The sequence below is a fragment of the Stegodyphus dumicola genome, chromosome X1 (assembly GCF_044657685.1).
Source record: "Stegodyphus dumicola isolate Sdum_Otavi_A_Nest chromosome X1, ASM4465768v1".
NCBI classification, from domain to species: domain Eukaryota; kingdom Metazoa; phylum Arthropoda; class Arachnida; order Araneae; family Eresidae; genus Stegodyphus; species Stegodyphus dumicola.
This window is the reverse complement of record NC_140780.1, coordinates 197143420-197168365: the sequence shown is the minus strand read 5'-3', so window position 1 is coordinate 197168365 and position 24946 is coordinate 197143420. Positions and strand designations below refer to the sequence as shown.

The window sequence follows — 24946 nt, the reverse complement described above, 5'->3', positions numbered from 1 at the left end:
GTTATATAATAAAAGTACTGTTAAAACTTGGTATGAGATACACAGTCTGTGAGTAAATTGTTGAAATAAACTGCATTATGAAATCATAATTGTCTACATTTTCTAGTACAATTTTAAGAATTTTTTTAAATACCGGCCTTTCAAAGTTTGATCATTAGGAGTGTGGAGGGGGCGAACCCCGGACCTCACTTATAAATATATATTCATCTGGATTGTGAAAAAAGTGTTATGTTCTTTGAATGCGAAATTTATAATAAATGAAATTTTTTAGCATATATATTGCATTATGAAATCCAAGGGTGCTAAATCAAATCCAAGACCTTCCACCTGCTAACTTTATGTGTTGATAACTACAGCATAAGGATACATTCATGGAACCTTGTAAATTTCTCTCATTTCTGCACTCATCTGTGGCAGAACGGTCAAGCCCGCTGAATGCTGGTATTTCTGCCCAGGTTCGACTCTGGTGAACGGGCTGCCGACATACGTGTGCAGATAGCCCTCCCGTGCTTTGCTGTATTCAAATAACCTAATCTAACTTTCTTCCTCTTCGCCACCTGAAAGGCGATTGGTGGAGGAGCCGAGATTCAGTCAGGCTATAGAAAGTAAGAATAAATTTCCTTACGCCACATTTTAGTTCGCATCTGAAGTTTTTAAACTTTTTTTAAAATTTAATAATTAATTTATTAAAAAATTTATAAGGAAGACTCTTGAAAAATCAATTGTATTCTCTCTGAGAATTGAACCCGAGGCTTCAGTATAAATCACAATTATATTAACCATTCCTCCTCAAGAGTGTGTGGGTAGAGCGCAGTCACAGAGTTGCCTAAAAATATAAGGCTGTAGAGTTATTTTTGTTATTAATTTACAAAAATCCGGTTTATCCATAATTTTGTTATATAATATACATGAAAGTTACAAAAACTTGTTTAAATTAACAATAGTCATGAAAAATTTATAACTGCGGTGCTATTTAAACAGCGCTTCGATTTTTAAAAATGCTATTCAAAGTAAAGTTTTAACAGTAAAAGTTTACTTTTCTTAAACATTTAAATTAGGCAGATTTATTATGAATACAAAACAATCTATTAATCGTTCTTCAAGTAATTATTCTGCAATAATTCTCTTTTAGAAATATAAATAATAAATTCATTTTTTTCCGTGCAAGTCGCATTTATTATTAAATAAATGAAAATGAATGCTTTAGTTTTATGAAGCTTTAATCTAAAACTGATAGAATATTTAGTCTAATATTACAGAACAGCAAGTATTAAACTGCGACTGACGTTGAAGTGGTTTGATGCCTTTCTGATAATGGAATTTTGTAATTAAATCGTTGGGTTGATCATATGAGGAGGGAAAATTTAAGCCAACTTAGAGATTTCTTTATAATAGATCATATGAGGAGGGAAAAGTTAAATCACCTGCACGATTTTACACATTTCCTTACAATCCTAATCCTTTGTGGTTACGAAATTCAAGATTTAAAAAAAAGCTTAAGAATGAAATTATTTTCACTGTTTTGGATGCTACTGATCGGAATATCTTCTCTAACCTAGTCGAAAGGTACCAAATGAACAGGATTACATTAGTATTACTTCAGAATGTACTTCTCATTGCTGATCTACTGATACGAAATTTTAATCTGAAAACCTTTCAAAGTGAATATCAATTTTCGATCGTAGCTGAGTGGAATATTAAAGGTGATTAACCTGCTAAGAATAAACACGGAATGTGTAGGAAAGCATGATTTAACGTTAAATTTCAAAACAACCCCATTTCCGACTTGTTCTGCCCTTTTGGAAAGAGTATTCTAAATTTATAAGCCCGGTGGTGCAGTGGCTAGCGCGTTGCGCAGCAGCACCACAGGTCCGGGGTTCGATCCCCGGACTGGGCAAGGTCGACTCAGCATTTCATCCCTTGAGTGGGTCGATAAAATGAGTACCAAGTTCGCTTGGGGACTAAACACCGGGGGTCTTGCGACAAACTGACCACTTGTCCAGGGGGTATATGCTCATGCACCCCGGGGCCTACGGTCAAGAAAGCAGATACAGGGGCCCTGCTAACCTTGGCCCACTAGGGCTGTTACGCCACTGAGTTTAGTTTAGTTATTCTAAATTTATAACTAATTGTTATTTCCCCGTCCTGCTTTTCTGGCTTTTGCAGATTATTGTCAGATATTGTTATTGTAGCTTTTTATTCGATTATTATATGTTATGTAAAGGATTTGTTGTTTTGTCATGTAAAGGAACTGAGATATTGCATTACATTCAATTATACACATAAAGACTTTTCAAGGCTTGTGACCTTTTATTACACTGATGATTTTATTTTCAATAAACTCATTTGTTGTAGTTTTCCCAAGCAATAATTCGTGTGTATTATATTTAAGGACATCAGTTTGTAAAAATGAGTTTCTGTATTTTGCTTACATTACTAAAAATCTGTGATAAATTTGAAGAAAGTAAGTATAATAATAGAACGTACCATTATTGCAGGCATGAAGGATGTCGAAAGTCATTGCAGCTAGCCTAAAATGAATTAAGCAAATTTTGTTAGAAACCAAAACTTAGCATATATTTTTGCATGATTTTCATTACTAAATTTATTGAATTACTCATTACTATATACGCATATATTTTACACTACTTATTACTACATTTACTACATTAATATATCATCAATAATTAGAAATTTATTAATGTATCATGTGCATGAAGAAAATTAAAATATGCATAAATTGTTACTTATATTATGCGTGACAAGCTTTTACAGTTTAGTTTAGTTTACGAATATGCTGCAACCCACCTGGCAGATAATAATCGGCCTCGTGGTTAACGCAGCTTATGGTTAACGCACCTCATGGTTAAGCTTTTACAGTATTAAATTAGCATGAAACATCATATTATAAACAGATTACAACATCATATTATATTTTAATCAGGTTTTCTTAATCCATTCTTATTACCTCAAATCAGTTTGTACGCAAAGCGGCCCTCTACATCCCATAAATGTACGTCATATGCAGATCCTTGGAACATGGTATACTGAATACTCTGATTGCACTTTACAGCTTACAACACTGGGAAGTGCTATCTTTGCTAACGGTTCTTTTTTTATACGGAAAAGTGCATTTCTATAAGTCTATATATATTTGGCGATCAACCGAAATGCTTTAGAACCCTGCCTTTGTAGTCGAAAGGAATTGTGGCAAAAGGGAAAGAGCTCTTGTTATCAACTAGGATAGCGTACATTTCTCACGGTGTGGCTGTGGAACACACGCAAAGTTATGTTTTCTATATGTGTCAGTATGTGTAGCAATATATGAAACTTTTGCGCCTGGGTTTTAAACAACGACTGATAGCGCGCATTCTCATACGTTTAACTTGGCTGAATAATATGTGTCAGATGAGATGCTTTAAGTCAGATGAGATGATATCTCATCTGATTTAAACACCACTGAACGTGAATGAAAACGCCCTAGGTAACCAGGATTTTATACGTATCTTTTGATCGTAAACCACTAAATAACTAAGACGATTGCGAATGTTTTCTTCAGAAAGAACTAGAGAACTATTAACACGGTGGGTATAGCCATTATCAATAATCATATATTGTACTGCACCTTTCTGCGAACATTTGAGGCAAAAGGGACATCACGCAAGATATTTCAGGTCTCTTTCTCTCTGTTTCTAAGATGATGTCCACAGTTACAGGGGCGCTTGAATTCCCACCTTATTTTGTGTCTGCGTGTTCCTCTCGTGTTTCTCATAGTCGGATAAGGCATTCGAAGAAGCATATTTTTTTAACTTACGGAAATAAAGACAAATCAGATTAATCTTTGAATTTCAGAGAGCAACATGAATGACTGAAACATGCTGAAAGCGGGAAATGAATATTCATTTTTAAGCCGATTTGCCCCCCCCCTTTTTTTTTGCGTGGATGAATTGGCGGTATCTTATAATGTGCATAAGCACCCCAAGTGCGTGTAGTATGCTAAACGAGTTTTACAAAAAGACTAGTTGCTTATTGTAGCAAAACATTTGACGGCTTAGGAGCAATTTCCCCTGTAACTTCTTATGGCTGGGCGCTGCATTATTTAATGCTGACAGCCTTCCTGTAGGCAGCTGTGCTCACGGAAAGAGAAACTTCGCATACATATATGTATAACCTCTCAGATATCAGAGGAAACATTGACTATAAGGGATCCTTTGAAGGAATTTCTAAGAGAATCTACTTCATATTCATCTTATAATACAGAAAACTAGAATAATCGCATGTAACTTATGCATTCAGCCGGCAGGTAAATTTGAAATTTTAACGAGGTCTTTCGCAATTGTGACGGGTAAAAAAAATGCGCTGATTTAACCAAGGTACATGAATAATACATATTCTATGTGCTATAACAATAAATACGACATACAAAACGCCAACATATACGTAATATTCCATTTTCGGGGAGGGGGATCAGAGAAATAAGACAATGAGATATTCATCATAAAGAACTAATTTGATAAAGCTGAAACTGAATAATGATCTTCAATGAAGTAGGGGATCTGAAGATATTAAGGCGAAGCACGTAAGACTTAACTGCCTAATAAAAGGGACCCTTTCGTGGAGGACTTTCTAAGGGAAAATTTCATATTCACCTTACCCGTAGGAAAACCAAGAAAACTAACCATGCAGCTAGCCGTTCTCTTGGGATCGAACCTAAGTCAAACTCCAAGTGTTTAGCTATCTCAGCCACTGCGGGAGGGGGGGGGGGAATTCAGCAAAAACTAATACACACATATATATATGTATGCTAGTTTTTTCAGAATAATCATCTTTTTCTTTAAGCAAGGGACTAACTTACAAACTTTAACATTATTGCAATATTGAAAGCAGACATGAACGTTCATAATCAGACACTTAAGCAGGAAGTATGAGACATTTCAGACAAATTATTGTTAAGTATGCAATTCTTAAGATTGCCTTGACATTTTGCAGGTCTTCTCTAACCCGTAAGAATCATACTATCAGATATGATGAGCAAAGATGTATTTGAAAAATGAAATTAAAGTTGATGTTAGGAAAAAACAATTGAAATGCAATTCGAGATGTCAAAAGCACATAAGCAACTAATTTTCCAGATTGCATTTCAAGATGCTTTTTTTTTTTTTTTCCTTACGGGAGGGACAATGGTAATTTTTCCCCTGAAATTTTTCTTAAAAATTTATTTAAGGTTTTGTTTTTGAAGCGAATAGTCGATATATTTCCCGCAATGTGCATAGGCTATAAATTGAGTAATTCTGGGATTTACACGCTCGCATTCTTTAAAACTTTTGAGAACAACGTACCTTTGCTGGGAAATTTCCGATAGAGCAATTTCAGATAGTTAAGAGGATGAGGATTGGGAAAAGACAGAAGCGTCTTATTCCCCTACCCCCTTAAAATAACGACGGAAGACTTTTTCAGATCTCTAGAAGATTTGTACGTGGAACCAATTGCTTTTTATTGAAGAAAACTGGACGAAATTGGAAATCTTTGCCAACAGAACTTTCAATCCGCAATTTTGCTGCAAGATTCCACTGTTCAATTTCGATCCTCTTTTTTGGATCAGCAACTGGAACCAGAAATGGCAGAAATTGCTTTTAACAACAAGAAAAACATTCTAAGCTCAAAGAAAAATAATGAGAATTTTTGTACAGATTGCAATCTAAACATTTTCTTTTAGGGAAGGCAGTAAGGGGCTCAAATATTAGAGTTCGTACAACCCCACGGAGATCAGGATTAGGAACGAAAAGCATTCTATGGTTGTTGACTTCCTATCTTTTTAATTCTTTTGTTAAATGAAAAATATTTCTTTCCTGGGTTCCTTTTCAGAGAAATGTTTATTGAAAAAAGAGCTTGCCTCTTTCTTCCACAGAAGAGAACAGAGGTGTATTACCAAGCAAATATATGAGAAAATGCATGCTGACCAAAGATAAATTTTAAATAACTTGTACATTCTTTTTAAACTCTAATAATTTAATTTAAATCAATCTTACTTTTGTAGTTACTTAACCTGATGTTTACTTGAGCACACAGAATCAAAGTGATGACACCATGAGTACTAGTAAATGTACTTCATTTGTACCTATTAAACATAAATACTGGGATTGGATTTGAATATGCTGTTTTACTGTTCTTATTTGCAAAAGGATAGAAATCTCTTTGGGAAGAGCGAAAGAACTTAAAACGAAAACTGAAAAAATGATTTTATTCTGGCATAAATTGGAAAATATAACTCTAACCTAAACAAACGCTCTAAAAATGTCTTTATCTGCTACAACACTTCTAAGAAATATTCCTCTGACGTATGTAAACTACAGAAAAATTCGTTAAACAGCTGAAAGAAATTTTATAGCAGATAGGTCAAAATTAGATCTATGAGGTAAAAGATGTGATCCAACAATTTAATTTAATATGATTTTTATTATCCTTTAACAACTCATTTCTTATAAATCTTTGCTGGCTTCATAGGTAGCATATTATGAAATTTATTAACGTGGAGTCTTTCGTTTAGTTATCTCATTCTTCAGTATCATGCAAATCTTTCTTGGAAACTGGGTAGTTTGAAGAAGTAATTTTCCGTTTGGAGATTTTCCTTTTCATTTGTCCTTTTGGAGATAGTAATTTGCATGTAGCATGAAATAAAATTATACTTCTATTTTCGTAGATGTGCATATAATAACTGATAGTTACACAGTGCTAAAAAGAAAAGAAAAAAAAAAAAAAAAAGAAAAAAATGCGACAAACTCGGTAGGTCGACCGAGCTCGAACCCACGTGGATTGGCTGATTGCACATGTATTTTTTGTGGGTTTTCCTCTGTGTAACGTGAATATTAAAATGAATACCTTCCCTTTAAGCAAATAACTTTCCTGTGGTTTACCTTGTTCAAGCAACATAATCAGGTATCCAGTCCTGCGGGAATAAAGCTGTTAAAAATCCAAATGCATAGTGAATGAAACGTTGGCGATTATTACCCCTTCCCTTAGCCTTAGATGCCAGTGATATGTCCTTATTCCTGTAGGAAGCAATTCAATAATAGTTAGATTAAATCAGCTTGTATTACAGAGTTCCATACCTGACATCATAATATCATGCCTAATAGCTCTCAGATTTAAATGGCGACATTTTCTATTGTTGTTAACAACGGTAGTTTGCTGCCTAGAGGTGTGGATGTTTTTGCAGCGGCTCAAATTTGGAGTTAATACCTTGGGCAGTTTGCCTGAGAAAAGAGGACATTAATTCCTGTGAAAAGTTGCATAGTATTATTATTCCAGGTACGGCAATAAAGGCTTTTTACTCATTTAAAGTGAACTGATTGGTTAATTTAATTATGAAAAAGCACTATCTAATATGCATCTTATTTGCATGATTACGTCTATTTGCATTAGAGCATTTTTCTTTCTCCATCAGACATGATTAAGAACCAAAAGTGAACCTAGGATTATTTTCATGTCAAATTTCGATCTTAGCTGCATCAGAAAAGAGGGTGAGATGTCTAGGCTTAGATACGTAAAATTTACAAATTTAACTATAATCCTGCCAGAAATATGATCTGCTTCTATTAATTTCAACATGTAATTTTTACCCAGCATTTTATAACCGTTTTTTTCCTCCTCCTCAAAGATGGGCTTTAACCGTTTATAGGCATTGCCACAATTAAGACCGAAAGCGGTGGTCTCTTTATTATGGATTCACCTAACAGGTGAACCAAAATTGCCTCCTATGAAAGGATGGGCAAATTACATCCATGCTTTCTCCGGGATTCGAACCTGGACATTCAATACGGCAGTCAGGGTCACGGACCCCTTTCCCGTCTGGGCGGCATATTTTAGAAAGGAATGAATAAATTCTTCTTTTTAAATACCCCAGGTTCCCTAAAACTGTAGTGTACTAAACACACACTATTTTGAATTATATTTCAATATACTAGAACCTTTTTTGGAGGATCTGCCTCTTCATAAAAGGCAAGAGCGGGTATAAATAATTTTATCACAGCTTGTGAAAACAATCTGCAGAAACATTTTAAAACAATATTGTATGTGTTGTCAATACTGCATGCTAGAGATAAAGTCTGTTTTTTTTTTTTTTTTTTAATTTATGTGCAATAATGTTTTTCTAAATTAATTTATTTTTAAGCCTGCGTTTTAAATCTTTCCTTTTTTAATTATGCCTTAATGAACATATATATTTATCTCTTCGTGTTTAGTAATCCTCTTGGCTATCATAAACTGTTGCTAAACTTTAGATATACTGGCAGTGAATTATCACTAAGCCTAAACTAACTACTGAAACTTGAAATGTCTATAAAAGACCCTTTTGTTTAATACTGTTGCATTTTTCTTTTCTGACACCATTTCGTTACGGGGTTCGTGCGGATTTGAAGAGAATAATGGCAACACTACTTAAAGTATCGAAACACACTTTATTTAGACAATATTAATCAGGACAGCTCCAAAGTCACGTTTTACAGTCGTTGAAGATTTACTATACACTCGCTGGAACAATCAGCGACACAGCCTTCAGGTTATCAGGCTATAACGGCGGAGACAGCTTCACTGCAAAGCACCGGAGTACAGCTCTCGACTCTGCTCGGTCGTTATCGGAACTCCACGTACTCTCGAGACTCTCCACGCTACAACTCGCGATGCACTCGACTACACACAGAGCACAGGTCCCGACTCTTCGGTTCAGTCGTCCACAGAGCTTAACACACTCTCTCGACGATACACTAAGAGACTCTTCGATGCACTCGACGACACACTGGGCACTCGCTAACCGGCTGTCAACTCGATTGACTCCGCACGGACTGACTAACTCGAGACTAACTATCTCGCAATCTATGAGAAGCACACACTTTCTCGCACTCGCTCTCTAGACGAGGCACTCCCACACTACGGACCAGCAGGGTTTATATAGCTTTCGGCTTGAGTTCGAGAACATTCTGGTCTAAACCTGTAAGAATTCGTTCCAGAAGGTTCTCCATCTGTCCATGACATATCGCCAATTTTGTCGCCAAATGTCGCGAAACGGGCGAATTCTCGCCAAATGTGGCAACCCTGCATTCCTTGCTATTTTACTATTTTATGGTAACCCTAAAACTGCTTTGCGGTGAAGTCATCTCACCGCGCCTGTACATTTCGTAACAATACTAAGAAGAATAGAAGGCACACCTGGTGCTGACAGTTCCCGGCACTTATAGCGAAATAACTTAGGTGAACAATTAAATATAAATTTAAATTAAAGTAAGCTAGTAGCTGAACGCTACTCATATCAGTTTAGCCCGAAGTTGGCTCGCAACATAACCCGTGTAGATATTCGGATATCAATAATTATAATCATGGAGATACGAAACAGGAGAGGGACCAAAACAGGTTTTTTCACGTATTACCTTGAAGCAGTGACACGTCCCTCTTGGTGACCAAAACATTCAATGACTTACCATTAAGAGGATCAATGGGTTTTGACATGACCGGAAGTAAGCATTTTGTAATTGCATCGTATATATAAGTTATAAATAGATATATTTTCTTTTTATGCAATGTTTCAGAGTCGTAAGTATGTGAAAGAATGCATTTTTAAACAACGTTTCATTCTGAGCGGAATTAAATGTTATACGTTTCCCAGAACAGTTCTAATTTGAATAAAATGTTTGCATAAGTTTCCGTTAATCACAGCAGAAAGAAATTTTAAGGTAATTCGATTTTATTCGGTTAACGATTGCAAAAATTTAAATCAAAGTTTATTGCATTATTAATATTAAAATTACGGATTATTTCTTTTCTATTTACATGGCTACTTTTCTGAAACGCTTTCTGAAATACGAGATGATTTTCAGCTTCTGAGGCGTCTTTTAAATCAAAAACTTTGTCACTCTATAATTATTATAATTAATTATCTTTTTCTGTTCATTTCGAATTAGAGCACCTTTTATTTTAATTGTGAAATACACTCATGTCCATAAATTAAGGATAATGCAAAATCAGGCAAAGGAAGAGTTAGAAGCAAAACAAATCTGACTTATTTGTAAAGCTTATTTATTAAACAAAAGGTAAAGAGCAAAAAAAGATGCTATATGGTTGATATTACTCGTATTAAAAAAATTAGCGATTTTTTCTCCCTAAAGCAAATTACAAAAAAAAAAAAAAAAAAAAAAAAAAAAAAAAAAAAAAAAAAACCCTGTTTACAAAAAAAAAAAAACCAATATTACATGGTTAGTATGATTGTTAATACATTGTATGTCTCCCAGACGATGCAATACAGTCCGTACAACGACTAGGCATGCTTAGTATCAAATTATCGATCTGATCTTGGGGGATATTACACCACTCAAAAAGTAATGCTCTCCGAAGTTCCGGTAGACATGTAGGAGGAGGTTGACGGGCTGCAACTCGTCGGCCAAGCATGTCCCACACGTGCTCTACTGGATTCAAGTCCGGTGAGAACGCTGGCCAGTCCATACGGGTGATATCCTCCCATTGAAGGCATTCGCTTACGATGTTTGCACGGTGAAGACAGGCGTTGTCATCCATAAACACAAATTGTGCGCCCATGGCGCCCCGAAACAAACGTACATGTTGTTCCAGAATGACGTCCCGATAGATTTGGCTTGTCATGGTTCCAATTTGAACATGCAGGTCAGTTCTGGAACCCAGAATAATTCCACCCCAAACAAGCACTCCTGCACCACTGTAACAGTGTCGTTCAATGATGTTTTCTTGGTGGTAACGGGTACCTGAAGCTCTCCATATGAAAGTCCGGCGAAAATCAGACTGCAAACTAAACCTGGACTCGTCGGAAAACATCCCACAAGCCCACTGTTGCGGTGTCCACAATGCATGCTCTCTACTCCAGGCTAACCGCAGGCGACAGTGAGTTGCAATAAGTGGAACGCATCTGACAGGTCTACGAGCATATAAACCAATCTGCCCTAAGCGTCTGTACACGGTCTGCCTTGAAATTGTCGTACTCGTGGCTGAAGAGAGCTGACGAGACAGTTCTGAGGCTGTGCTCCGCCTGTTTCTTTTGGCAGTAACTGCCAAATACCGGTCCTCATTCGGGTAACTCTGGGGCGACCTGTGCTGTAACGTCGACTCACATTACCATCATCTTGGAATCGTTGCCAAAGCCTGGAGATGACACTCTGGGCAATTCCAAGTTCGTCTGATACTTCCAGTTGGGTACGCCCACATTTCAGACGGCCGATAATTCTACCACGTAAAAAACCATCCAAATGCGTTCTTTGTGTCATAACTATTCGGTTATTGCACTGAAATGCTTATAAAGCGCCTACGAACAATTTTACTTTTTTGCCTGTATTCCTTATATATCACTCTCTTACAGTCTCGTCATTGTGACGTACCATCGGTGTCATCTGGTTACTTCCTGAAATTTGCATATGATTCTTGAAGATGTGTGTAGTGATTTTACAGGTGATATATTTATTTTAGAGTTCGATTTCCGCGTGACTCCGAATTATCCTTAATTTATGGACATGAGTGTACGTTAAGTATTGTTGCTGATTTCTGATTTCTTGTATGCTTAGTTTTCTATGCGTATTTCTGAAAGGGATAAAAAAAAGAGGATTTGTTAATATTATTTAAAACTTATAACTGAGTTATGAGTGTAACTGAGTGTAAGGAAATAATTTTTTTAATATTTATCAGTTTTTGTTAACGTTTGATTTCAACAATACACATTCTAAAATTTCTTCTTTAATACTGCCTAGAGTACGCATCTTATAGACTGGCTTTACAGTATCGTTTAATAGAATGTTTTTCAGTATGAACAATTCTTGCTTAAATAGTTATAAGGTATTTCTCCCGCCTTCTTGGCGTAGTGATCTACACGCTGGGTGCGCATTCCTGAGGTCCGCGGTTCGATTCCCGACGAAGGCGCTGCATATTTTTCATCTCTCCTGCTTCCAAAAGAATCCTAATGTCTCTAAAGTGGCGCCCGGACTAAAAGGGTGGTGGATGATGATTCTCCCCACCCAGAATTTGGCAACTGGGTCCCCTAAAATCCCCAGTCGTCCTTCAAAAGGGGGGAGTGTATAAAGTATTTCTCCCGCCTTTTTGGCATGCTTTCGTGGTGTGGTGGTCTGCACGCTGGCCGCGTATTCCAGAGGTCCGCGGTTCTATTCCCGGCAAAGGCGTTGCATATTTTTTCATCTCTCCTGCTTCCGAAATAAACCTAATGACTCTATATAGTTTTATAAATATATTTGTCAATAGAATTTCAATTTATGTTTACAGTTAAATTTTAAGTTCATTATATATTTAGATAATATTTATAATCATTATAAATTTAGATGTATTTAATAACTTGATTTCCATTTATAAATATTTTAATAAATACATACCTATTTTGTAAAAGCGAAATGCATGCTTTTTACAAGGATATGCATAAATACCCATATATATTTAATGTTTTGTAATTTTCGGCATGTGCAAATCTTTAATTTCTGTGCATTTTTTTCGAGTAAAGCAATTTACAATAATATAGCATATATCAGAATTTTTACATAAGAAATATATATAAGTTGAATGAAAACTGCATGCATTATTTTTAATACGCACTCAAAGCCAGTTTTCTTTCGAAATTCCTCCATCAAGGCATCTCTTTCCTTTGGCAGATAGCCCTGGCTTGCTTTACCCTGTTTAAGAAACTTTACCTATGTGCCTAATTACAAATATTTTAACATGCTAAATTTCATATTTACATTTAGCCGTCAAGTTTCAAACTTTTGACTTACAACACGATTTTGGATACGTTCATTACAAATTCAAATTTTCTAGTAAATATATTTTGGTCTGTTAATCATTGACCATGAAATAAGGTAAGTTTTGTGTACAGTCGACACGTAGATACTGAATTATTTACAGTATTATCGCAGATATATTAGAGAATTTTTATAAAACAAATTATTAATCAAAATCGCTGTTGCAAGTTATCGTAAATCAAGATGTGACTTTTGCTTAAAGGCTCCTAAACAAACTGCTAGTACCCATCCAATAATGATTTTTTTTTTTTTTAATGCGGAATTGTCCCCGCTTTTTGATTTATGTGGAACTGTTTGCGTGTGGAAGTACTACCAAACCGCTGTCAAGGTAACATGCTCTGGATGTAAAAGAAACACCCTCCCTTTGGTTACCAAAGCTCGGCAGCACTGCGTCATGCGTTGTGCGATGATAACGTCTTTTATTCTTACCTCGATGATTATAATGCAAAGCCGAAGACTACAAATTTTACTTTGTAATGTGGCTTCGAGAAGCAGAACACGCTCTGACATTCTAAAAGCCTCATCTAATTCTAACACGCGAACCAATCCTAATACGAGAACAAATTTGCATTTTGGAGTGAAAATGGAAGGAAGAAGTGCCAATAAATGTCTAATCATAATAACTGGTTAGTTAAAATAATAAGAACCCTACATAAAGAAGATCTTATAAATATATAATGCATTTAAATATAATTTTTTTTAGAATAATAATTGTTAGTCCAAAGGGGCTTTGTCCCTGAAAGACTATCGTTTTCGTTTTGCGATTTTACGTTGAATCACTATAAATGTCCGTTTCACTTTTCAAACTGTTGCCAGCAAATTTTAGAGTCCTGCATTATATTTGAAGATATCAAATAATGAAAAATCTGCATAAATGTAGGTATATTTCTCGCATTGTGATAAAACAACGGCCATCAAATTTTGAATGACGTAATCCTCCTACGAATATGGGCATGTGGAAGACCAAATTTGAAATTTGGAATTTGTTTTATTATCAATTTCATATTTGTAAAACTTTAACGAATTTTTGAGTAACAAACTCAACTATTTAAAAGCGAGCAATGGCAACTTTACGGAGGAAAAAAAAAAACTTTTTATCTCCTGCGTGCGGAATTGTGTATCGGAAATTCTAAAGATATGCTCATTTTAAAATTATTTTGCGACATTGCTATTGAATCGAATTTCGCGGTTTAAGTGCAAAGAACATGATATTTAATAAATAAAGGTAACACACAAAACGTTATTAAAACGCCTCTTTGGACGTAATTTAAAATCTGAAACCTTTCAGATTTTTTTCTTTTCCGTCTTTATTCATACTTTAATATATACATATTGTTAAATTTTTCTTCAGAATAAGTGGAAATTTAATTTGACTGCATTTGGCATTTTGCTTTTCTTAAACTTTGCAGAAAAATATTCAAAATTAATTACCTTCGTTTCAATGAAAATTATTCCAATAATATAAAGCAACTGAATTCTGACAGCTTTGAAAACCCAGTTTATTATTTAATAATTACTGTTGCAATTTTCAACTACTGCATTATATTTCTATTGCATCACATTTAAAAGCATATTTAAAAAATAATTTTAAAAAACTGTTTTAATCTCTACATATTAAAACAATATTTGAAGCTATAATTATTATATTTTTTTGTAATTTGTAGCATTTTTATTCCACTTACATAATTATTACAAGTTGTATGTGTAGTTATTTGTAATCTTCAAAAACTATAACAACATGATTCATATATTTCATTATATTCGATCATGAACCAAAAAAACAATGTCTCACATAATTACAAATACATACAATATATTTTAATTTTACTTCCTGCATGTACATAAGTTTTCAAAAAACAATAAATTCAGGTTTCGATAAACTCATGATCACAGTTTAAAAGGGTTGAGTGAAAATATCAGGAGACAATTCAGAATAATAACATATGACTGAAAATAGCACTGCATTTCCCATCTGTGCATCGTTCTGAAATTACTTCATAGAATTTGTTATATTTATGACATTGTAATAAGCCAAATGGCATTTATTTCGAAATGTTCTGTGTCTTAACAAATGAGCCTTTCAACAACGACCTTTTGAAAAGAGGATGAATAGGGCAAAATTCAAAACAGAGATACTGGTGAGGGACACGGGGAGAGCAGTGGACGAAATGGGAGAGATTTTGTCAGTAGGAGTTCCTGATGAGGGGAATGGGGGATAGCAGCGAATTAAACAGCACTGATTTTCATAACAGGATGAAAAGAGAGATGTAGAAACGGAGAATTCCCGTTCTGCTGCATATTTGGTTTACGCGGTTTTTACCATGTGTAACGTGAAAATGAGCTAGTTTGAATTAGAAAGTCCTCCACGAAAGTATCCCTTCCCTTTAAACAGGCGCCCACCAGCGGCCGAGCGGTAAAGTAGCTGAACACTGGTAGTTCGGTCCGAGGTTCGAATCCAGCGAACGGGCTGGCTGCATGGGTGTTTTCGTGGTTTTCCCCGTGTGTAACGTGTATACGAGCCAGTTTCCCTTAGAAAGTCCTCCACGAAGGCATTCCTCCCCTTAGTCAGATAGCCTAGTGTGCTTTGCCATAATTAAATACACCAACACCAACACCAACCCTTTAAACAGATAACCCTCATGCATTTTGCCATGTTCAAGTACTCTAACCTCATACTGCTTTGGGCTAACAGGATGAAGCGAGGGAAGTGTTGTATTTCCCTTAAGTTCGATTTCCAGAGAGCTGACTGCATGAGAATTTTAGAATTTCGTTCATCAGTGATGTGAATACTAGGCAATTGTCTTGTGAAAGACTTCTAGGAAATTATCCGCTCTAAATCAAAGACGCTTGAGTGCTGTGCTGTAATGATTTTTTTTCTCACTCAACATGCCTTTACTTCCGTATAATAATTTACCTGAGTTAAGCTTCTGTCATTATTATTATTTACAGGATTTAATACCGATGTACCCCAGCGTAAGGTTAACGGACCTGGGAATATTAGGTTTCATTTCGTTGACTCGTTGTTTTAAAAATTCCCGTGATTTCACCGAACAGAGTATTTAGAAGGAATAGCGACAGGTCTCCCATTCGTCTTGTCGACTAAGGAACCAGATCAATACGAGTTTTATTTTTACGAGCATTGCTTCCAACTCAGTTAACGAATTTTAAGCGCTGTTTCCGGAAATTTATAGTTCCCACTTTACTGTTATGGCCCATCGGGCTTAGACTCGTCCGCGTTCAATCTATATCCCGCCATTGGAGGGGGAAAAAAAAAAAAAAAAAAAAAAAAAAAATGATGATAAAAATAAAAGTAAATAAATAAATGGTATAAAAATAAAAGGGCGTATATGATGACTACTAAAAATGGGATACACACTAAATTTCCCAAACTGTCATTTAAAAAGAGAAAATACGAATGCAGCGAAATGTAGCTAAATCGAAAAGTACATGAACGTTAAATTTACCTTGACCGTAGTCAATTTAGAAAGATCATACGTCTGACAGGTTGATAATAATTTTTTTGAGCGTTTCGCGGATCAGCTTTAACTGTCGTATTTAGTTCTTAATTTTGGAATAATTATTTGACATATGTACACACATGGTGACAAGAATATTTCATTTTCTACCGGATGAAGATTAAAGCATTCACTTCTTCAATTACGTATGGGTTAACTTATGACGCAAGTAGCAGCACTGGTTAATTACTTTGCGGTTTACATTTAAAGTAAGCTGTAGAATTCATTGGAAAATTATGTTTAGAACTCGTCAGCGAGAGAACCACATTTCGACTGAAGTATTATCATTTATATATCATAAAAATAATAAGCATAATATCTTTATGAATGCGAGTTAATGTTTTAAAGAATGACATAATATAATAAATTTCTTAATGCTAATTTTACTGCTCATTTTTCATCTGTCCTGCTTTCAAAAAATACTTAATGTCTCTACAGTGGCAACCGAACTAAAAAAGGTGGTGGATGATGATTCTTCACCACCAGGATAATCCCCAGTCGCCCTTTATAAGGGGAGTATCGGCACGCTCGGCACGTATTCGAGATGTCTGAGGTTCGGGTCCCGGCGAGGGCATTGCTCATTTTTCATGTATCCTGCTTCGAAATACAAATGTACAGAATAATACAAATGGATAGAAGATAAAGCTTACTGATGTTAAGCAAGTTACTGATGGAATGTTTAACTACAAATAATGTTTGCCTGAAAAATTTCTTTATTGAATCATATGGCAGTCAGACCTCATTTGAAACAAATTTACCCGAAAATAATGAACGTTGCGATTCAAAATGCAACCTTAAAGGGAAAGAGATGCATTTCTTCTAAAATGTTTTTCTTAAATGGCAGTTTAAGTTGCGAGAATTTTAATTCTCAAATCTCTACCTCCTCGAAGAGGAATAAGATTATTTCCTACGTTTAATTTAACTAGGAGAAGTACAAGGGAATATATATATATTATATATATCAAGTAACTTCGATAAAAGAAGGATTGGCATAAAAACTAATGTTCTAACAAAATTATTTCTAAGAAAATGTGCACAAGAATTTACACAACAGTGAACGAAAGGATATGCTGAAAGTAAAAGTTTTAAACTGATATCCATTTTCCATGTGTGTATATTCACACAGCCGCAAGTAAGGGGAAAAAAAAAAAAAAAAAAAAATTAAAATGTAGATAAATTTTGGCAGAGTCCATTGAAAGTTCAAGTTCGGTTCCCGGTGGTAGAATTTTATAGGATTGAATACTAATACTAATAAAGTATTAGTATTCAATCCTATAAAATTTCATGTACTCACTTACACAATAATTTTCATTTTTAAAATACACCTATCGGAAGCTGAACACTGGTTATATGCATCGAGAGCTAGCTCTCTGAATATTCTATATGAACACATCAAAATTTCTTAGATTTATGTATTAGGCTTCTGATATTCCCGACACGCCTTTTGGAGGCTTAATGCTTGACATATGAGTCTATCGCACTGAAGATATTTAACTCTGGGCGAGGTCGCAGTTTATTTTTAAGTATTTTTCGTTCCTAATACCATCCCTAGCTCTATGAAGCAACATAAGTACATGCTAATAGCGACGATTGATTATTCAATTATGGTAAAGTACACGAGGGCTATCTGCCTAAAGGGAGAGATGCCTTCGTGAAGGACTTTCTAAGGAAACTGGCTCAAATACACGAAACCACGGAAACGCCCATGCAGCCAGCCCGTTCGCCGGATTCGAACCTCGGACCGAACTACCAGTGTTCAGAGTCTTTACCGCTCGGACACTGGTGGGCCTTAATAGCGACGAATTACTTGCTGAGCATACAATTGGTGACACTCACCCTGCTCACTTTCGGCAATCAATTCAATTAATGAAATCGAAGGGTTATCATCCTCCCTTCAATTTTACTGATTTATCGATTACACGAAGGTATCTTGTTCTGGACAAGATAACTTCCAGGTACTTTACTATAATGATTAACCTTATTTAGACTAAACATTTTAAACTAAAATGTGAGAAATGTATTACACAAAATTTATGAATGTGAAGTATAATATTGGGATATACAAAATCTATTTCATGAACATATTTAATTTTCTGAAAATGCGGTAAATGTAGATAAATTTTGGAAATAAAAGTTAAGAAAGAAAAATCTTTGTAGTTACGCATAATAGCTTTTTACTATGAATAATTACACTTCAATAATACATTAATATTTGAAATATACTTACCTTGTTCGCGAACATTTTTTATCTAATTAGCTGGTACACGTATCTAAATTAGCTGGTTGAATAAAATTTGACCAGGTATCAGCTCCCATTAATTGACTATGAGACGGAAATTCTGCAAAATTTAAAAAGTAAAATTTTAATCATAATTTTTTAATATATATATGTCGCTTAAAACGAATAAGTTTAAAAAATAACCAAGGAGTCAATATATCGGGGTTTGTACATACTTTCCCTTTTCTGCACAGTGTCTCCGAAATTTTCATTATACTGTGAATTTTTCCCCAGAGCATACATCTAAAAAATACGGCTACATATGTAGCTAAAGGACTAGTAAGCATTTAAAAAAGAAAATTAATTGTTATTACATACCAGCATCATTTAAAGAGTGATAAACTTTTATTTCACAAGTTCAGAGTTTGCAAATATCAGTTGGACTAAAAAACGAAGTTCAGTATCTTGAAGCGGGTTATTCATTGCATGACACTTAAAATATGAATTTTACATGTGTATAAACAACTTTTGCAATGCAATGTGTGTCTTACCTTTTATAAATTATAAATATTATATATATTATATTTATAATATATATAATTTATAAAATATTTATAAATTATATACCTTTTATAAATTATATATATATATATAACTAATTAAAGTAAAAAGAACAAACTATAAAAGACCTATATATATATAATATATATATTTAATCCTTAACATAAAGTGATCAAAGATGTGCAACCAAAATTCTGCTAAAAAGGTCTAAGCCGTTTAAAGCTGGGAAAGCATCTAAAGCATTCACAATTAATGAAAATGTTTTTGCGTTCCCCTCTTTTTTTTTTTTTTTTTTTAATTTCAAATAGATAAGTACATACACTACGCTTCGAATAAATACATGCGTTTTTCTTAATTTGATCGTAGGAACCTGAGTAAAAACTGAGATGGTTTTCTATTCTGCACGGATTTATCAGTTTTGCATAAAGAAGAAACGCAAAGGTTATATTTTAAAAAGACACGTGAAGTTCAAAATCGTATATAAACTCGAAAATGGAAAGTGCATCATTGCTGTAACATTTTTAACATTGAAAAGATATATTGCTCGATTTGAAAAATAATAGTAATAGTAACAATAATAATAAAAAGACTGGCATATTTAGTTGCGTGTGTTCTCCAAATGAGTTAGATTGAACAATTCTGAAAATTATACCTGATGGTTCTATATTTCATGACAGAAGACTGCGTTCATTCATTATTCATTACATTCTCTAAGCTAGATCATGTTTTGTGATGTGTGTATTAAATTAAGAAGAAACTATATGTATCATAAAGCTTTTTTTTTTTTTTTTTTTATTTTATTTTATTTAACCAATGAAGAAATTTTTTCCACATTTTCATTGAAGAAAATTCCACATGTATGATTAAAAAATACTTGCCAAAACTATGCAAATAACAAAAATTTTGCAAGTTTTTCCCTTTAAACTTGCAAAATTGAAAAGGATTCCCTTTTTTTACCACATAAATTTATGCAATTTACAATTAATTATCAGTTGCATTAAAATATAACCGAAGACTTTATTTTACGACGAAACTCATTCTTCTGAATTACCATAAAATGCTAGTCACTCTTATTTCAGAAAATTAAACATTTACGTCAGGTGAGAGAAGGGAAATGAATGTAAGCACGCATTTTAAAGGCTTGAAGGAGTTTTGTAATATTTTAAAGACATAATATTCAAGAACGTTTTTAATTACTTGAATATTTGTATAAAAATTAAATAAATTTTTCCAATGGAAAAAAAATTACATGCATTTAACAAAAGGGGCATAGCCTGGAAGGAATAAAAAGCCCTTTTAAATGAAATATATGCATAAAATAAGTTTTCATAAGGACAGTTTAAAAAAATGTGAAAAATATTTGTATTACAGTGAGCATCACTCATTTACTCTGATATTTGTTTCAGTTTTGTATGCTCTCCTTAAAATTTTAATTAAATTCCAATTTTTTCCAATTAATTTCAAGCAAATAAGCAAAACAAATAATTTTTGTATTTAAAAAACAGTAGTAAGATAAAGCACACATTGGTAAAAAATAAATAATTGAATTCGATATGAGAAAGAAAGTTCTTACAAAAGCTTTGCGGATTAGAAACAGTTCAGAATTTCTCACATAGAGGGCAGTAGCTGTTCTGCATTCTTTGGAATATGGAATTCTTTAATGACGTCATCCAAGAGTGGGCGTTCCCTCGAGTTATAGCAGGCTGAACTCCATGTAAACAAACACAGAAACACCATCGAGAGAAAGATGACAGCCTTCTGACAAGGAGGGGAAAATAGATGTTAACTCCTTAATTACATTAAGTCTTCCAAGCACCATTATAACACTTAGGTTACATGATAAATGTGGTTCTTTTTTGCTTTATCATTACGGTTTACAATGATAGAAAAAGTAATTTTATTATGGCTGAATTTTTACTCTCTTAATTATAATGGAATTCTTTTTTCCATTTATTAATTTTTCCCTTTTTAACTTCGTGTTCCTAATTCATGTAGTATGCGCTTTAAACTACAATATATAATGAGATTCGCAGCGCATTGCAAGGAAACTATTTTTGAGTATATAATAGATACTAAGTTTAATGCAATAAAAAATGGTTCAGGTTTTTCCAACCAGAGCGATATTCCCCCTGGGCGAAATTTTATAGTTCCAGGGAAAATGCGGTCAGCCTTTCATTTACTTGTTAAGTAATTAGTTTTAGTTTATGAATATAAAAAGCTATTTTTGTTAACATTTTGGTATTTATTTAGAAGTCAAACAACAGAAATCAGCGTTATATTTGCAAATTTTCCCAAATTATTTGCATTTTGCCAGTTGAGGACGATGATTCGTGAAATTCGTCCTGTGAATGTCCTGTCCTAGTCCTGTGAAAATTCGCAAATATAAAGCTGATTTTTGTTGTTGACTTCTAAATTAATATTTTTTCGGCTTGGAAGTTTAAACTAAATTATTTTGGTATTTATCAATATTTCCAGCACATTTTCTTGTTTAATTTATAAAACATATTTAAAATAGTCTAAACTTAAGTAAATGTATACGTATTTTTCGAGTTTTGGAAAGGAGGGGGAGGAAATGATCATCTAAAGGATGTGCATGGGGCAAAAAAGTTGATACGACTGCAATCAATATTTACAAAAGTTTGTTCCAAGCTTTCGAAGATAATGTGAAAAGCGCCATAAATTTCTCAAATGCCATAAATTTCTCAAATGCCATAAATTTCTCAGTGCCAGTATTCAAGTTTTACCTTATTTAAAGCGTAAATAATTACACTTAAATGTCTCACTTTTTATTTTAGTCCTGTATTTGATAATTAGGTTTAACAAGGTAATCTAACTGACTGTAATACAGAACTTTTCGAGCAAAGAGATTCGTAATGTTGTTGTTGTTACATGTGGCTTTATTGGAAAGATCAGTCAAAACATATAAAATATCTCAAATATCACACAAGAACAATGATAAATAATAAAAAAGAACAAACATTCATAACGCAAGAATCAGAATAACGGAACATGGTAACAAAAATAAAAAGTTAAAAATTTAAACAACGAGGAAAGGAACATAAGAGCTGTAGTTTTTACAAGGAGTTCATGAAAGCTCTAGCATTCCAATATAGTTTACTTTATCTCACCACGTTTCTGAGACTCTATCTAGTTCTGGGCATATAAGGAGATGCTCTACATTCATGATGCCCGAATTGCAAATTTGGCATATACTTACAAATTAGATATGCGTAATGTTTTTACTATTCAGGGCTAGCTTTTTTTTTCATACTTTGGTTTCGTACAGTATCATTATATAATGCTTTGCTTAAATTTTTTTTTGAAGTTTATTATATGAACATTTCAGTGAGAAAAAAGCTTTAAGGAATTTTTAGATGTTTCTTAAAACTTAAGAATGCCTCTAAGAATTCAATTTCGCAAGCAATTGTTTTTAGTTTAGTTTATTGCTTGTAAATCTGAACTATAAATACCATATTATCGCTATCATGAACGACGCAGTTGCTATCTTTGCCAGTTACCACATAGCGTTAAATTTTTCCTGACTTTTCTGGCACGAACAATCACACCCAACCGTCATTTGTAGAGCAGGTTGCAAAATCGAATCAGCGTCATTGCGATGTTAGTCAACCAAGCTGTTTGTTGAAATCTTAAAGAACTTGAAAAGGCCCATTCAGACAGTATTCAACTGACAATGAGTAATAGTTGGATATCCATTGTCGCTTAAAATTGCTTATTCGAGATTGAACTAGAGTAAAACATTTTTTTGGTACTTCTTTGTTACAGCGGGCCCCAAGATTGAATCGCCAATCATCCGAGATATCTCGCTAAAATCTGGTTGGGTGTTCTTATAGCTCGCCACGTAATCGCATATTTAGCACCGTGCTGCATTTTTTGCTTTCACCACATTGTTCTTACATTATTCAGTCTTGATGAGGTTTTCGAATGCGCATTGCTTATTTAAAACTTTATTTATTGCTTTTTTCCCCCCGTGAATATGATGTTAAGAATCTTTAATTTACCAAGTAGTGAAGTGGATGCTCTATCGTTTTTTCAAGAAAGAGGTCTTTATCTGAGAAATAAGTATTGGAACATGGAGTATATGGAACTTTATGTTAACAACGAAGCCATTTGGAGGTGCAATGTTAAAAATTACAAAAAGAAGGGCCTGTGTGTTGAAAATTGGTTCAGCGATTTCAGAATATCGTTCGTCACTGCTATTAAATATATGTGTTCTTAAGCAGAGGAGTTGACGTCCATGAAATGGAGTAACAAATAGCTTAATATATATGTCAAAGTGCTGCAGTTGACTGGAGCAATTACATACGATTAAATAATAATAATAAGGATAATGATTCTTAAAAATATTACTAGGAAACGGCATGCGAGTATTATTGGTATTATTATATATTGTTCTGTTTATTTTTATATTCGTGCTTCACGATCTTGGCGAAATTATAGCTGACATCTTGGCGCCAATCTAAAATCGCCAAATATGGTGAGGAGACTACAAAGAAGTACCTATTGTTTTGTACAGCTTGTCTTTGTCAAAAATGCAATTTATGAGATCAAGATTAAGTATGACACTATCACTGCCACCTGTAAGCGCACTTCTGCTTTGAAATCAACGTTGCAAAATCTTGAATGCATTAACTCTTTTTATGCTTCAGTCTATTGATGCTTTTAATCGCTTGTTTGCAGCTGCCAATACGTAATGTAGCATGCATAATAATAATAATGTTCCAGTACATTTAGATGTTTTTAGGTACTTACGTATTAGCGCAATCACCTTGGCGCAGTATGAAGATTTGGCACAGAAATAAAGGTAATTCAGGGGAATTTCGGATTGAAACTTTCGATAGATGTGGTTATCTAAAGAACTGTTATGCGCATAGTTGCTAAAGTTTGACAACTTATATTAAAGTGGTTGAGATTATACGTAAGTGCCTTTTTTTAAACAAGTACATTAATAATTTACATTCCAACTTTTCCGAGGCGTCTCGCTTCTTCCTCAAATGTTGTAAGTCACTAAAAATAGGGGATGCGAAATACAGAAAAAATGACTACACATAGACATTTTTGCAAAAAATGAAATTGGAACAAACCAACCATTCTTGACACTAACTCCATAAGGCAGTAATATCTGTAGGTCTTTCTGAACTGCATGCGTTGTGAAGGTCATAAGGGTTGATTAGACAAATGTGATCTCATCCATGCTTGTAGGCTGCCTCTTTTTCCTTTAAAGCTACTTCATCCAGGGTGGTTGGCATCTAAAAACTCTGTTAAAAATTTAAGCTCTTATATTAGATACTTACGATTTAATCACATCGGTGTTTGATTGGAAAGCTGAATAAAGAAGAATAAAATTAATAATTTAATTTTTTCAATAATTTTTAAATTAAAAATTGCATCAGGGCAGTTTTATGTTTTTGTGAAAGAGAACGATGAAAAGCATGGAAAGAAGACTAAAGGTGCAGTAAATTTTAAATTACTGCTGACATAAATGGGACCGTAAAGCTTACAGTTAATTCGAACTTGCACTGATAAAGCAATTAACAGTTTACAAACATTTTAAAGTCATTTTAAACACTTTCCTTCGTATTTGCCATGATTATACGATTATGGTAAAAAACTTTCCTTCATATCAATCACTTCTACTAGCATTCTAACTACTTAATCCTATGTAAATACTCTGGAAGAATTAGCAAGCGTATCGCTGCTAAAAGAAACTGATTGTCAAAAGAAATTTTTTAAAAAAAATTTATTGGTTCGTAATTTTTAACCTGCATGCTACAGAATTTCAAGTAATGAGAATGAAGGACGCAGCCATAACAAAAAGCGCA

General features: G+C 34.0%; 1 long non-coding RNA gene across 2 annotated transcripts in view; it reads right to left on the bottom strand.

The window, feature by feature from the left end:
- LOC118180839 (uncharacterized) overlaps window positions 1-24946 on the bottom strand; it is a 98616-nt gene that overhangs the window by 68642 nt on the left and 5028 nt on the right. The window contains exons 2-5 of one of the 2 annotated variants that reach the window (XR_015038584.1): window positions 20680-20864; window positions 18782-18848; window positions 18555-18666; window positions 2488-2531 (exon numbers count right to left, since the gene is read on the bottom strand). This is a non-coding gene — a long non-coding RNA (uncharacterized LOC118180839). Of the gene's footprint in view, window positions 1-2487; window positions 2532-18554; window positions 18667-18781; window positions 18849-20679; window positions 21215-24946 lie in introns of those variants that run through there. The other variant, XR_015038585.1, reaches the window with a different exon arrangement.